The 16,077-nt window shown below is 39.2% G+C and overlaps 1 pseudogene across 1 annotated transcript; it reads right to left on the bottom strand.

Annotated features, from left to right (window-relative positions):
• Window positions 1-1,452: 1,452 nt before the first annotated feature.
• LOC116076319 lies at window positions 1,453-4,999 on the bottom strand (annotated as a pseudogene). Its single transcript, XR_004112899.1, has one exon. The product of XR_004112899.1 is annotated as a citrate synthase, mitochondrial pseudogene (transcript).
• Between the last annotated feature and the right edge of the window lie 11,078 nt (window positions 5,000-16,077).

Below are 16,077 nucleotides of genomic sequence, written 5' to 3' on the forward strand. Positions count from 1 at the left end.
GATGGCAGGGTACAGATTCCTGATCTGTTACTCAATATCCAAGTCTCTCTCCCCATCCCCCCACACTCACATTTACACACTCATAAACACACACGCACATACACACATTCACATGTACACACACATACACACACACACACACACGTACTCAGTATGTAACACCTCTGCCTAGATTCCTAACCATGGCTTATGCTCAATCTCATTGTTGGACGGATGAAGAAAATCTTGCACAGTACAGTCACTCAGTGATACCAAGGGGAGAGGCAGGAGCAGGGAGAAGCGTTTGTAATGCAGAAGGAAGTCTTCCAGGAAAGCTGAGTGTGTTAATTTCTTAAATGAACATTTAACTTTGGAATAATTTTAATTTTTCTGATAAGCTACAAAGATAATTCTGAGGTAATTTCTGCTCCTACTCTCATTAATTTCATAATTTCTGCTTGGACTTTCATAATTTCTTATAGCATAACTCATATGTCTAATTGAAACTAACATTATTCTATTACTTTATTGAGTTTTTTTTTAGTTTTCTATTGTTCTTTTTCCTTTCTTCCCTCATTCCTTCCTTCCTTCTTTCCTCTCTTCTTTCTTTCTCTCTCTCTCTCTCTCTCTCTCTCTCTCTCTCTCTCTCTTTCCTTTTAGTGAATATTCTTTTTCTGCTCAAGGTTCCAGGGTAAGACCTCACATCACATTTACCTGAAAGAGATTTTAAGATGTATAATAATCAGATGTACAAAGAAGAGAAGGAGAAGTTCTCAGTAGTGAGAGAGCTTGAAGGCGGTACTGAGTAGGTCTGGAAACAAGAGGACAGGTGCGAGAGTGGGGAGACTGGACCAGAACAGGTCATGTGACAGGCCATGAGGAATAGAAAGGCCTCAGCCTTACCTTAGCCAAGGTCAGCTATAGTCAAGTAGAGTTGTATTGTATGAGTGATATAGGAAGACAGAGAAGGACTCAGGGTTTAAGGAAGTTGGGGGAAGAATATGGGTTTCCAGACCTTCTCACTACGATCTGGGCCTGGAATGAGATGAGATTTCCTGTAAGCAACCAATGGGCAGAAACAGACCAGGTAGAGGATACATTGTCCTTTCTGGACTGGATCCTGTTAAGCTTTTGGGATGATAATGTCATCTACTTATATATTATGATCCAATTTATATAACAAGCACAGTTCTTGCTGTGTCCATATTACACCCTGACCCCTGGAGGTGTGTGTGAAAACTTGAGTGTGTGTACACATGTACGCACACACACACACACACACACACACACACACACATTTATCCATGATCACCCTGACCTCTACATTGTCTAATTCATCAACCTTTTAGATAGGTGTCACTCACTTAATATCCATTTCAGGAGAGGAACCTGAGGTTTAAAAAGATCATGTAATTTTTATAATCATTTTATCATTACTCCATGGCGAGTAATGAAGCATGAAATGTAACAAACTTCAGATACCAAGCCCTGCACTTTATTTTTTCCACCAAACTCAGGGACTTTATTTTTTTGTTGTTGTTCATAAAAACACTTATGAGTTTTCACTTTATACAGAAACACCTGAAGTCTTCATCATGACTCTAACAGTTACCCAGGGGTTTACAGTATGTCCACCTCAACAGTGTGGTGGTGCTGGAGTTGGGTTCCATACAAACACAGGCAGAAGCTCTGGGATGAGGAGGGGGCACAACAGGAGTGTATCTCAACCATTTCTCAAAGAAAAATCAGTAGAACATTCTGAGTCACTGAAAAATATGTGCAAATGGGGCTACTAAAATAAGTGCCATGCTATGAGCTCTTACTTACAGGAAGAACAAAAGACACTGATAATTAAAGGACCATTTCCTTGACCCGGGGTGAGAAGAAGGCTTAGTCTTTGGAATGCCCCCAGCCCTAGGTCCATCTAATAATCATTGGGAACCATGTGTAATTGCTGTTCAAAAAGAAAGGCTAGAACCCCTGGGACCAGACCCCAAAGAGGCTGGTCATTCCTGAGCCCTTGTTCTGTGCCAGAACATATTAACAGGAGAAAGCGAGGTTAGAAGATAGTGGCTTGTTTCATGGAAGTAAAAGCCTTACTTCACTTCACATTAAGAACTGATAAAGCCAAATGACTGGGAAGACCAGAGATTGGACAGACCTGCTAAGAGAGGACCCTAGCAGAGGCCAGGACAGGGAGACCCAGAGCATCCTCAGTCTGAGGCATAGCAGGTATAGAAAACCTGGAAGGAAAGACAACACCCCCAGACCTTAACTTTAATGGTATAATTTTAAACAAGAAATAGATTCAAATGTTGGGTGCCAGTCAAAATAAATACCATGCCATTTATGGTCACCTGATAGCATTAAAAAGCTGCCAAAGCATCTCCAGCTAACCAAGAGGTCTTGCTAGGTAGGAGGTGCTTGTGTACACGGGCAAAGGCCCTAGCGTGTACATAAGCACACTGACATCCAATGTGATTTCTGGGGACACAAAGGGGCCTGCCCCTGGCCTAAATGCTTTGGGGGCTGGCAGAGTAGAAACAAAAGCTTCCCTGAGTGACGGCAGCTTTTCTAAAACCTACTTTGACCTGAAGAAGAGAGGAGCCACACTCTTACTCTAGAGACAGTGGGCAGCCAGATCTAACCCTGACCACAGTCCCGGTCATCCTACAGTTGGTGGGCAACTCATACCAGGATGGGGGGGGGAGCTGGTGAGGGGAGAAAGGGGAGAAGGGGAGAAAGGGGAGAAGTGGAGAAGGAGAGAAGGGGTCACTTTGTCTTTCAAGTCTGAATTTATATTTTAACTTTAAATGTATTTTCAGTGCCTCAGATACAGTTTAATCTTAAGTTTTAAAGCCCCTGAAACAAAACAAAAATTACACTTTATTTTTAAGCTTCCTCATTTTCTTATAGTGAGTTCCCCTGCCCCCCAATCACCCATTTTACCCTTACTTAGAGTCCACAAACTTCATCAGATCATTTGTGCTTATGGACTTGGGCCTTTCTAGAGGGAAGCCTAGGGCTCTGCTCCAGATGAGCTGGGCCAGCACACCCAGTGCCCTCGACACTCCGAACAGGACTGTGTAGTACTTCATCTCTGTCATTCCGTAGTACTGGAGCAGCACCCCACTGTGAGCATCTACGTTGGGCCAAGGGTTCTTCGCCTTCCCTTGCTCTACGAGGATATTAGGCACAATCTTGTACAGCTGACCAACCAGCTTAAACATGGGATCCTTAGGCAGATGTTTCAGAGCAAACTTTTGCTGACAGGTATATCGAGGATCAGTCTTCCTTAGTACCGCATGGCCATACCCTGGGACAACCCGTCCTGACTTGAGCGTGCACCAGATGTAGTCTCGTAACTTCTCATCTGACACATCGTTGCCAACTTCCTTCTGTAGATGTGTCAGCCAGACAAGCACCTCCTGATTGGCTAGTCCATGTAGAGGCCCCGCCAGCCCGTTCAAGGCTGCTGCAAAGGACAGGTAAGGGTCTGAAAGAGCGCTACCCACCAAATGGCTGGTGTGGGCACTTACATTACCACCCTCGTGGTCACTGTGGATGGTGAGGTACAAACGCATGAGCTCGGTGAACTGAGGGTCCTTGTAGCCTAACATGTTGGCAAAATTTTGGGACCAGTCCAGCTTAGAGTCAACAGGCACAATACTGCTGTCCTCCCGGTACAGATTTCGATAGATCTTTGCTGCAACACACGGTAGCTTGGCAATCAGGTTCATACAGTCTTCATAGATGAACTCCCAATACTTAGTTTTGTTCATTCCCTCTGCGTATGCCCGGGCGAAGTTGCTTTCACTATTGAGGACTGTGATGGCTGCACTCAGCTGAGACATGGGGTGCAGTTTGGTCGGAAAATTGTCCAGCATGGTGACCACATAAGAAGGTAGAGCTGCCCTTTTAACCCATTCTTGTGATAGCCAAGATACCTGTTCTTTTGTGGGCATCTGTCCAGTTACCAGCAACCAAAATAAGCCCTCAGGCAGAGGTTCATTCCCACCCTTAGCCTTAGGCAGCAGTTTCTGACATTCAGGGATACTGTAGCCTCGGAAACGGATGCCTTCATCAGGATCAAGAACCGATGTCTCATACACAAGTCCCTTCATGCCTCTCATGCCACCGTACAACATGTCCACAGTGATTTGGCCCACGACTGTCTTCCCGTGTTGCTGTCTGAAGGTCTTAATTCTGGCCTGCTCCTTAGGTATCAGATTTCTCAGTACATCTTTCAAATTCGTGGAAGAAGCACTGGCATGCCGGGTGGCAAGGGCAAGGCAGGATGAGTTCTTGGCTGCCAAGAACCGGGCTGCCGCAGTAAGTAGAGCCATGGTAGGCGAGCTCCCAGACCTGGCAGAAAAGGAACGGACAGTTGCAGCTGCTACAGGAACTGCCGCCTTTGTGATGGAGACCGCGCCAACCAACTGCCAACAAGGTTGAAAGGACAAGCTCAAGGACTTTAATTTGCACTTATCAGAGATCGAGATCGTAGTGTGATTCTTTTCCTCCTTTAAGTAGATTGCTAAGTGCTACAGCAACTTTTCAAAAGAATGAAGCCACTGGGGATTTTGATGTCCTGACCTTGCCCCTTCGAGGCTCAGATATGTCTCTGTTCTTCCGTGGGTAGTGATTACGCAATAAACGTTCCTCAAAGAGGAAGAGGCTCGATCCGTTGAGTAATGGGGTCGGGTTAACGTTGGTGAGCAATTATACATTTTCGAAGTTTAACTTACTTAGGAGGTGTGACTCGGCCCTGTGATGCTGTCTTGAACTTCTCCCACATCTTAGGCTGAAATCAGACCTAGGGGCCACACACAAAAGTACACACATGCATATAGCCTAGAGAGGAAGAAAGGCCTGGCAATGGCATCAGGGATTTTCAACAAGTAACTCAAAGGAAAAGGAAGCTCTAGTAACCGTTCCTTGGCTTCAGTCCCCTTGGAATATTGGTGCCCCTGAGGGGGAAACATTTGAACTTATCTCATGGTATCTCCCCTCCAACTTTCCCCTCTTTTACTTGTCCGTTTTCCTCTTTACCAGTACTGTCCAGAATTCCAGGCTTCTTGCATTGTTTTTTTGAATAAAATAATTATCCATTAGGGACATTTTGCCTCAACTTGGCCAAATTATTAAAAATTCAGCATTGGCTCTGTCATAATATTGACCTTCAAGACAGATGAGCTGGAATTGTCTTGGCTCCTCTGTTGGGCTGGTACTCATATTTTTCATCAGTTGATGTAATTTTGAATTATAACTGTCCTTTTAGACTGTGTATTTTCTTTGTATCTCAATAGGTCAGTATACACTCATTGAACTCAATAGTTGACACCCCTGCTTGTTATAGGTCCCCAGTTTCTGATCTTCATGCTTTCTGACTATAATTTTGCTTCAGACCTGTGGTACTGAAATCTACATAATATGCAATCAATCAATCAATCAATCAATCAAGCAAGCAAGCAAGCAAGCAAGCAAGCAAGCAAGCAAGCAATCAAGCAAGCACACAAGCTATCTTCATCCTGGACTCTAACCATGCATGTATTTGACAACAGCCTTCCTTGAACATCTAATAGTCAACACACTCTACCAAGTCTGGAACAAAGTTTTTGGGTGACCCAAACTTTTACCTTCCGCTATTTTCCCATACACTAAGGTGCAGTATCAGGAGTTGTAAATGGTTTCTGGAGTTCTCGCATTCTCCATTTTTATTCATAATTGAGTTCTATTGCTTCTACCTAAATCTGACCACTTCTCATCTCTGCCTTAATATAAATCCCAACCCTGTTCGTTCTTGACAACCTCAATGCTTTTTAACTAGTCGCCTTGACTCCTTGCCACTGATGACAGAGGCACATAGTCAGTAGGTAACTCTTACTTTATTTTTAAAACATCTCTCTCCCTCTCCCCTCATCTATATCACCTCCACCTCTGCAGGTGTGCATGGTTATGTGTGTAAGTATGAGTATTCATGCACCACTGTGTCTGTGTAGTCTGAGAAGAGCATCACCTGTTGATTCTTTCTTCCATCCTTTTTGAGACAAACTATTTTGTTGTTCAGGGATGTGTGCCAGGTTAGCTGATCCACAAGCCTCCGAGGAATCACCTGTGTCCATCTCCTATCTCCTGAATATCTTTTACATGAAAAGGAACAATCAACCCTTCTTATGTTCAAAATTCTCCATACATTTCAATCATACAATACTGTACTCTACAAAACACTGAACCCACTTACCTTCAGGACATCTTATCTCAATGCTGTCTCCTTTATGTTTCCTCCGAAAGGTTAAGCTTGTCATCCCCAGTAATATCCGAGTAGTTGCCTTTTCCTGTCTGATTCATTGTCTCCTTCTCTATACAGCACATGCCTTCTTGTGGCTGTGTGTCTGTTTAATTGAAATCTTGAATAAGTTTTTATTCATTGCACTGCTCAGTCTGTATCAACATTTTCCTCATAAACAAAAGTCAAGTAAAGCTGAATGTTTTGTCCTCCCCATGAGGATAAAAACTTTACAAGGACAAGCTTCTGTCTCAGCATGTAGCAAGTGCTCACAACCTCTCCATTGTTTGAACAGGCACTCACCACTTTCCTTTTGATTGTCTTGTCTAGTTCTCAATTTCTGTAAAACTTGAAGTGAGCAAACATTCATTTGCATCTTCCATATGAACCTCAATACTATTAATGAAGACAGATATAAAAGTTTAGCTCTTTCAAGGCGTCATTTGCTGTTAGCACTGTTTGGAAATCTGTTTTTGGAATCTTTCATCTCACATAAAAGATATTATGTGATGATGTATCATCCTAAGCATGAAATTCTGCTTTTTTTGTTCTGACAGTTGATTCAGTTGATTCAGAGATAAAAGAAGGAGGTGGGAAAGAATGACCAGCATAAAGAAGGAAACCTATAAATCATTGAATGCTTATAATGTGAAAGGCCACCTTGTTGGATTTTTTTCAAATGACTTTCACATCTCCTAAAAACATGTAAGGTATATTTTGGTTTTGGTGGTGGTTTGATTTTCCAATAAAGAATATAAAATTGGATATTAAACACTTTTTCTAGGGTAAGGTCAAATATATGGTTGTAATGGAATATGAATGTCACTTCTGTTCATTTCAAATACTTTTTTTTAACTTTATCACCATGTATAATATTAGAATTATGATTAATTTTGAGATGCGTTATCCCTCTGGAATGACATGATTTTATTGTGCTGTAAAGTTTTAGGAGTGATTCCATTAGCAGTTGCTTCCTGTCTTATTTATGAACTTATTAAATATAACTGCTATTTGATCTAGACTTACCAAGGCTTCTGCTGGCTGAGATGGTGTTTTCATATTCTGAAAAGGCATATAAAACAAGACTCATAGAGAAGAAAAAGACACTATTACAGTGAGTGAAGATGAGCAAGAAAAATAATTCCCAAGTATATGCTTAAGTATGGTCTTCAAAGTAGTACGATCTAAATTATCCCTGCAATTAATTTCATAAATGTTCTTCTGCTGTCTAATAAATACTTGAGAGAAGGAGGAAAGGAAACCAAGTCAACTGTACCAAGAACAACTTAAGGGTAGTATTCCTTTGTTATCTAGAATTTTCTTACGTTTCACTTTTAAAAAGATACTGATTTAGTAAGTAGGGAGATTATTCTAAAGCAACTAGTTCATACCACTGGTGACCATTGCTGCTTTTCCAACTTCAGTCATAACATTCATTGGTTTTACATGTTGAATTCGTCTTCAAGGACTCTTAAGTTTACAAATAGTAGAGGTAAGAATGATCTTTGATACTATGATATGTATTTTTCTTTTATTTTTGAGATTATAATATAATTACCTAATTTTCCTCTTCCCCGATCTTCAAAATCCACTCATATACCCCTCCTTGCTCTTTTTCAAATTCATGGCCTCCCTTTTCAATAATTGTTGTTATAATATGTATATGTAGATATATGTATATAAAGTATAACATATAACAATATATACATGTATGTATATACACAGAGACACACAGACACAGACACACAGAGAGAGAGAGAGAGAGAGAGAGAAAGAGAGAGAGAGGCAGACAGACAGCAGACAGACAGACACAAATGTATAAATGCAATCTTTTCAGCTATTTAGTGTTACTCGTGTGTGTATGATTTCAGGGCTGGTATTTCAGTTGGTATTAGATATCTAATTTAGTAAAATGTGATATCCATTTTACTAGTTTTTCAAAAGTAAAATATGAGAAAATTAATATCTCTTATAATTATCTACTAATTCTAATCATCATCTTAGATATTATAGGTAGAAATTATGATTTCTCTCTATGTTGTACATTTCGGTTAGATATAAGGTAATCGTCATGTCATTTCATAGAGAAATTAGGGCAAGCCTCTGAAGCACTGGAATTAGTCACTCTGTGTGATATGACATTTTTATTCTGCATGGAGTGAGGACCAAGGGAGAGGCTAGCCTGAGGGGAATCTACACAGCTTCCCTTGGTTCCTTCCCAACGTGAGATTTCATTGCATGTCTCACTAATAGGTATTAATTTTATCATTCCCCAGAGTCTTCTATATACCTTACTAAAGTAGACTTTTATTCCAAAGCAAATTAAAAGATTATTGACTTATAATTCCTTTGTAAAAATCTAATGCTGCTCCTGATACAAGTGTTGTGCTGTAGGTTAGATATAACATTTGAACAGTGAACTAAACTTGATACTTTCTTTTTTCTCCTTAATTTTTTAAAATTATATTTGAGACTGTGATATAATTAGATCATCTCGCCTTCCCTTTCCTCTTTGATACTTCTTTGACAATGGCAGTAAGGATGACCCAGGGATGTACTTCTTTCTACAAGTTCATTAAGCCACTTGAGTACCCAGCATAGGAAACCTGATAGAGAATAGGAGATAACAAACATGAGTGTTTCAGTTGTGAGAACTTAAGCAGAGCAGAAGTCATGGAATAAAAAAATGTTCTAAGTACAACACTGATGGTAAATAAGTGCTACACTATTTAATGTATTAAAAAATGTTGACTTTCATTGATATTATATGCTGATATTTTCAAAACTCCTTCAAGACAGTATCTGTTTAGGACAGATAGGTGACACAGCTCCTCTCATTCCAGTGCCACTCTGACCATGCCTCACTTATCACAGTAATGCTTCTATGAGTGTGAGCTGCCCATAGTTTCAATAAGTTTCACGTAAGATTTTGTTTTAATATGCCATTTTAAAAATTAGAATTTATGTTAAGGTCTGTTTTCTTGGTGTGTAACTTATCATTTTATTAAAATTACAAGTGAGACTACAAATCCTATTTTGAACTATAAATTTTGACCTCAGATAGTAATAAATTTTATGTAAGGTAAATTTCCTCTTTTGGAGCAGGGGAATACTTTGAAAAGGACACAAATATTCTCTTCAGTGAAGAAAAGAAAAATTTACCCAGAAGAGGGACATGCAACATTTTCAAATTAATAATAAAAATGTGTGAAATACAATTTTCAGTTTCATTGACAAAATGATCCTAGATGATTCAGAGATAAAAAGGTACAGATTGCTTATAAAATGATTCAAAGCATTATTATACATCAAAGAATGATTGCAAAATAAAAATTTGCTGGAAAGTGAATCAGAAATTTCAGAGCAAAACTGTACTTAAAATGAACATATGTATATATCCATACATTTATATTTACCCATCTCTCATCTATCATATACCTATCTCTCTGTTTTCTATCTATCTATCTATCTATCTATCTATCTATCTATCTATCTATCTATCTATCTAACATAAATCATGAAGAATGAACCTAAGGATGATTGGGACTGTTTAAAAGCAAATAAACATATCCAGAGTCAAAAATGTAAAATCTAAATTCAATCTATTCTTGCTAATATTAAATGATATTACTGCAGCCAGGCAGCATGACTGTAAGGCAGCATAGCATACACCATAGAGCAACGTACCTTGATCCCAAACCTGTCCTTTGCTACTACTGTGCATACTTAGGTGCTATCTTGGGTTCAGTGTCCTCATTGACAGAATGAAGATGATTGTAGTACCTGCTACGTCTTATTAAATGGACAATTTATTAAAACATTCTATAAATACCGAGGGACCAAATGGACCAAATAGTGAAGGAATATCATAGACCCCAAAAGAAAACAATTTTCTGAATTTGGTTAAAACAAAAATTACTAGAAGTTGTGCCTTTTGGGAAGCATTGTGTGTTATCTATTGTTTTTAGTTAGGTTTAATGCATGATCTATTAGTATGTAACAAACTATTCAAAAAACACACTAGCTTTATCTGTTTTATTATGACTTTGTTGGTTAGCAATTTGAGCTGGTTTAATTTGGCAGTTCTACTGCTCATACTTGGAACTCTTCATGTAACTAGTCATCTGGTGACTCTGGAAACCTACATATCTGCCCAACTCTCAGCGCTGGTGCTGGGTAGTTGATCGAAGTGTTATTGGTAGAGAAAATTCTTTTTGATTTTCCTGTTCCAGTGAGTATATCTGGCTTCTTCAAATGTTAATTCCAGTAACAGCATTCCGAGAGATCAGAAGCCATATGTTCTCCTGGATAAAATGCTCAGAAATATTTTTTCATTGTTATCATGTCCTATCAATAAAATCAAATTATTAGGATTGATGATATTTAAAGAGTAGGAAAATGGACTCTTTATTGATAGGGAAATGTCAAAGCATTGCCAAGAAGCATACTAATACAATGGAGAGATATGAGCAAATGTCTGTTCACCCAGGATCGAGCATCAATATATGAAAAAGGGTTATTTTCAATTAGAGAAAGAGAGAGAGAGAGAGGGAGGGAGAGGGAGAAGGAGAGGGAGAAGGAAAAGAAGAGGGAAAGGGAGAGGGAGAGAGAAGAATGGTGAACTGATGAGTTCATTGAGGTCAAGTATAGTAGCATAGATGAGGAGGTGTTTCTTGTGGGATTATGGGTGACTGAAGAGTAGCTGTATCAAGAAAAAGCTCTGCTCAGAGCTGTGACAACTCATGAAATCTGCATAGATGTCTAATACTTAGCAAGCTTCACTGGAGTGTCTGCTCTCCCTTAACAATCTTTTATTGTTTATACAACCTTGGGGGTGGATTGTCAGTCTTGAAACTCTCTAATCCTCCTATGCCTTGTGAATGAAGTTCGTGAACTTCCCTACTTTCAAGAGTCTCCCTTCTCTGTCCAAGATAGAATATTTCAATCTGAAGGAAACAGCTAGATGTGAGATTAGATAAAGTGCTGGGACCATATTCTTCTACAGTTTTCACACCATTAGTTTGTCGCTTGATTTGGTGAATAAAACCTTGAGGAAGGTACAAATTCTAATGAAAAATGATCACATTTCCAATTCAGGCATTTCATTAAGAATGATGAGACAATAAACATTGAAGCAACGAATTGTGCTGGATTTCTTTGGTATTTATTAAGAGTTATAGGAATAAACTAAGGAGAGACAGACAGAGACACAGATGGAAACAAAGAAACAGAGACAAAGATAGAGAGACAGAGAGATAGAAGATACAGAGAGATACAAGGGGAGACAGAAAGAGACAGAGGGGGAGAAGGAGGGAAGGAGGGAGAGACAGAGATACAGAGAGACATAGAAAGAATATTGATACCCATGACAGAGAATAATGTACATTAAGAGGAAACAGAGTTGAAACTGTGAGATACACATGTCAAGAACACCTGTCAATCAAAATCCAGGCTCACAAATCATGATCAGGTTCATCAATTGAAGGAAGAGAGCTAGTGTACACTCAGCATCAAATATGATCACATAATAAAAATCAAGCTTTCCACAGCATAGTTCCCAGAGGTATTGTGAGCAAGTATTAGCTTTGCTATGTGGTACAGTACATAAAATTGTGTGACTGAATTAATTGAGATATATTAGTTCAGGAAAATACTGGCTGAAAGTAAAAGCTAACTTTGGAGATTTACAAATTTACAGTGCATCTGAAGTCATACTTTACCTACATATTACACGAGGCCTTTTTTATTACCATTAGTCTTCTAAAAGCCAAATAATATAGATTATGGATTCCATTGTATACAATACACACACACACACACTCACACACATAGAGACAGAAAGAGAGAGAAAAAGAGAGAGACAGAGACACATACAGATTAGGTTTATATAACAGATTTGTTTAGCTCCCAAACACATCTCTTTAATTAGGGAGTGTGGACTTTTGACATTTTATTGTAGCCATTTTGGCAAAACCTATTTTGATACAAAGATATTTTTATATTCAGTTATTTTTATAGAGATATTCTTAGACTTACCCTTTAAAAACTAAACCTTCAGGATTTTTACTCTGGGATCGTGTCTTAGTTAGGGTTTCTCATGCTGAGAAAAGACATCATGATCAAGGCAACTCTTATAAGGGACATTTAATTTCGGATGACTTACAATGTCAGAGGTTCAGTCCATTATCATCATGCCATGAAAGCATGGCAGCATGCAGGCAGACATGGTATTGGAGGAGCTGAGAGTCCTACATTTTCATCCAAAACAAGCCAGGACCAGACTGTCTTCCAGGCAGGTAGGAGGAGGGTCTCAAAACCCATGCCAACGGTGGTATACTTCCTCCAACAAGGCTAAACTTTCTAACAGTGCCACTCCCTGGGCCAAGCATGTTCAAGCCACCATAGATTAGAGAGCAGAAAGGTCCTCCATTATCCCATTCCTGACACTCCTCGGCTCTTCATCTATCCCATTTCTATGAAAGACCCTCTGTGGCAGACAGAGGGAGAGCTGTGTAGACCATACTCTTATTCAGTAACAATACACATAGCTGCATTGGGAGTGTTCTTAGATGTATAATTGGTTGAGACTGGGGATAGAACACGGGGAGGCTAGTTCAGTTGTATTTGAGCCACATCTTGGATCTTTATTTTCATTTCTAAGCCTTGCAGGGGTTCTATCAAAAAGGGCACTGAGGATATATAAAGGTACTTTTGACTTACCGTGGCCTATTTAGTGAACAAGGGACCTTAAAATAAATTTTAATTATGGCACTTTTTATGTTCTTGGTCTTTTATAGACCTGATAGATTATTTTAAATTTCAGCTCTTATTTGTAAGCTTCTAGGTATATCTAATAGGAGCTGGAAAACATGTATAGTTCACATTACTAAGGAAAGAGCCAGAGTTCAAATTCTTTATCTTCCAAATGGTAACGTAGATCATTTCCCTAAGCCTTGGTGGACTGAGAAACAAGAACGCTGCTGCCGAGGGAGTCTCTCTATTGCCCCTGTGAAAACTGCCAGTTCACTTGTGCCACGAAATAGAGTGTCAGAGCTCCACAATTATGGGTACTCCTTTTCAAAGTAGTCACATATGCCCCGTTTGACCTTTAACATGCCCACAGAGTAAACCTGGCTATGCTCACTGAAACCAAAGAGTCATGTAGCACTGTAGGAGCTTCCCACACTACAGGAGCTCTAGGTTGAAAGAACTTGTACATTGGCAACACATAGGAGCTTCTGTTGTTGAGGAAATTTGGTTCTATAAAACAAAAATGAAGAAAACTCATACAGCTAATCTAGCACTACATATTCGAAGATTGTACCTAAAATCTAGATCTGGCTTCCCTTGAAAGGAGACAGGATATCAATAGTATTGAGACAACTAGTAGAAGCTGTTGCTTTTTTTTTTTTTTTTTTTTTTTTTTTTGGAAGAATAGCTGCCTTCCAGTTGTTCAGTTGGAATAACCACATAACTTCCTTTCAAAAGCAGAGTTCATTGAGAATGGCAGAATGATGTCAGTAATCATGTCAGAAGAGCAAGCAGAAATCAGGCCTGTCCTCTAGCACACTAAGAAAAAAAAATGTTACTACAGCCAGAGTCCCCATCACCCACAATTGCTTCTCCCAATAGCGAGAACCTTCCACCTGTCAGTACCATGGGATTCTCTTTAAGAGCATCTGGTTCGTTGAATGATTCTGAGACTTGGTTAATTAGTTTTTTGAGTTCAGGATTCTTGTAAGTCATTTTCTATTAAGTAAAAGATACTTCTAATAAAGTCTGACTAATGTATCCCAAGATGATATACTGTGTTCAAGCAGTTATATTTTTCTCTACAGCTTTCTTTGAGGTGAAAAAAAAAACAACATAATTAAAAATATACTTGTTTTATAGACTTGGACATAAGGAGAGCAACAAGGAAGAAATGCCATAATCTTCATATTATTGGGACTTCAATAGCTTTTACTAATATATTTTTTAATTTTATTGAAGAGCATATTTGCTGTGCATGACAAAATATCTTTTTCATGGAGCAGTTGGTGATGGGCAGCCAGAGAGAACAACACATGCAAGACAGAGTTGGCAATGAGTGGTTGAAGTGAGAAATAGTGCATGCGTATTTGGAGTGGCCAGCAGGCTTTACAATCTGTTGCGCTGGAATTTTAGGGACTTACCACAGACAGTGTTTGTTATTGCAGAGAGTTTTGTTTCCCAGGAGGAAGGAAGATTAACCAAAAGAAATACAACAGTAAAAAGTACACAGATGATACAGCAAAACAAAATCCTGGACTATAAACCACAAATGGCCCAATGGATTTGCTTGGGAATAGCTGGCGAGATCCACTATCTAATGCTTCCATTCTAAGGATGTTTACTGAAAGAGAACATTGAGTAATGCTTGCACTGGCTCTTCAGCAAACTCTCCCTATTAGCACCACAACCCCAACTCTTTGTGGCTTGCTAGCCTTCTATTATTTCTTATTGGCATGTTTGGGTTTTGGTTTTCTCAAATCTGGCTTGCCTGTGGAATGTGTGTCAAGAAGCAGGACTTATTTGCTCATTGAGAAACTGACCACTAGTGAGACATTGAGCATGCCCCAAGGGAAGAAAGATAGAAGGGCCACGTGCTCAGCCACCCATTGCGTAGGACAGCAGCTCTCTGTGATGAGTGATTTTGCTCTTGACATCTGAGGAGACCACAAGGCAGGCATCTCAGGCCAATTTGCATGTGTGTGCTGTTCAATTTACTCTCCAGCTAAGCTCTTCAGTGAGTTCCACAAATTCCTTCCTCAAGGTCAGATATGTATAAAATTCTTATCTTTCCCTTGAGGGAAAGGTCTCTAAGAATGTTTTCAAAACACGTGTGTTCTTTATTTCAACCACAATAGAGATGGTTAAGCTAAGATATAAATAATGTTTACTATGACACTTAGCCTTCTTTTTAAACTTAGTACTTCCATTCTTCTAAGCTTCCTGGTACAGCAATCCTAGGAGGGCAGGATGAAATAAATAGCACTATTTCATGAAAACAACCAAGTTTAATAGCAGGAGTTAGCAGTGTTTCTCCTTCTGGTCCACATTGTATGGCTTTCTAAGTGTGATATTGAAGTCTGGACACATTGACATTCCCATGATGAATAGCAGCCACTCTCAGGCTGAATTTTTCACTGGCTCCACATCAAAGTCACAGTACTAGTGATAATAAGAAGAAATAAACATATAGATAAAAAAACACTGAAATATTAGGAAAAATATATCTTTTTAACTGTTATGCTACTGTGCAACCATTGTAATAATGATTGCTCCTTTGTGGTCTTAATACTGGCCAGGTCACTAAACATTTTACATGCATTTTAACATTTTGTTCATAAACCAGCCAATTGCATTAGTACAAATGCTAATCTACTTTATTTCAAAAAGAAGTTTACAGAGTAGATATATTTAATTGAGCTCATCTAACTAAATAGTGGTGGCAAGTGAGGGATTACAATTGTTGTCCTACTTTAAAGTCAGGGTCATCTAGATCAGTGGGTCTCAATCTTTCTAATGCTGTGACCCTTTAATACAGTTCCTCATGTTGTGGTGATGCCCAGCCATAAAGTTATTTTCTTTTCTACTTCATAAGTGTAATTTTGCTACTGTTATGAATTAAAATGTGAATATCTGTGTTTTTCAGTGGTCTTAGGTGACTCCTGTGAAAGGGTTGTTTGACCCCCTACAAAGGTGTTGTGACCTCCCCAGGTTAAAAACAGCTGGCCTTCAACCATTACTACCTCTCTCTCTCTGTCTCTCTCTGTCTCTCTCTCTCT

Source organism: Mastomys coucha, unplaced genomic scaffold (genome assembly GCF_008632895.1).
Source record: "Mastomys coucha isolate ucsf_1 unplaced genomic scaffold, UCSF_Mcou_1 pScaffold4, whole genome shotgun sequence".
Classification (NCBI taxonomy): domain Eukaryota; kingdom Metazoa; phylum Chordata; class Mammalia; order Rodentia; family Muridae; genus Mastomys; species Mastomys coucha.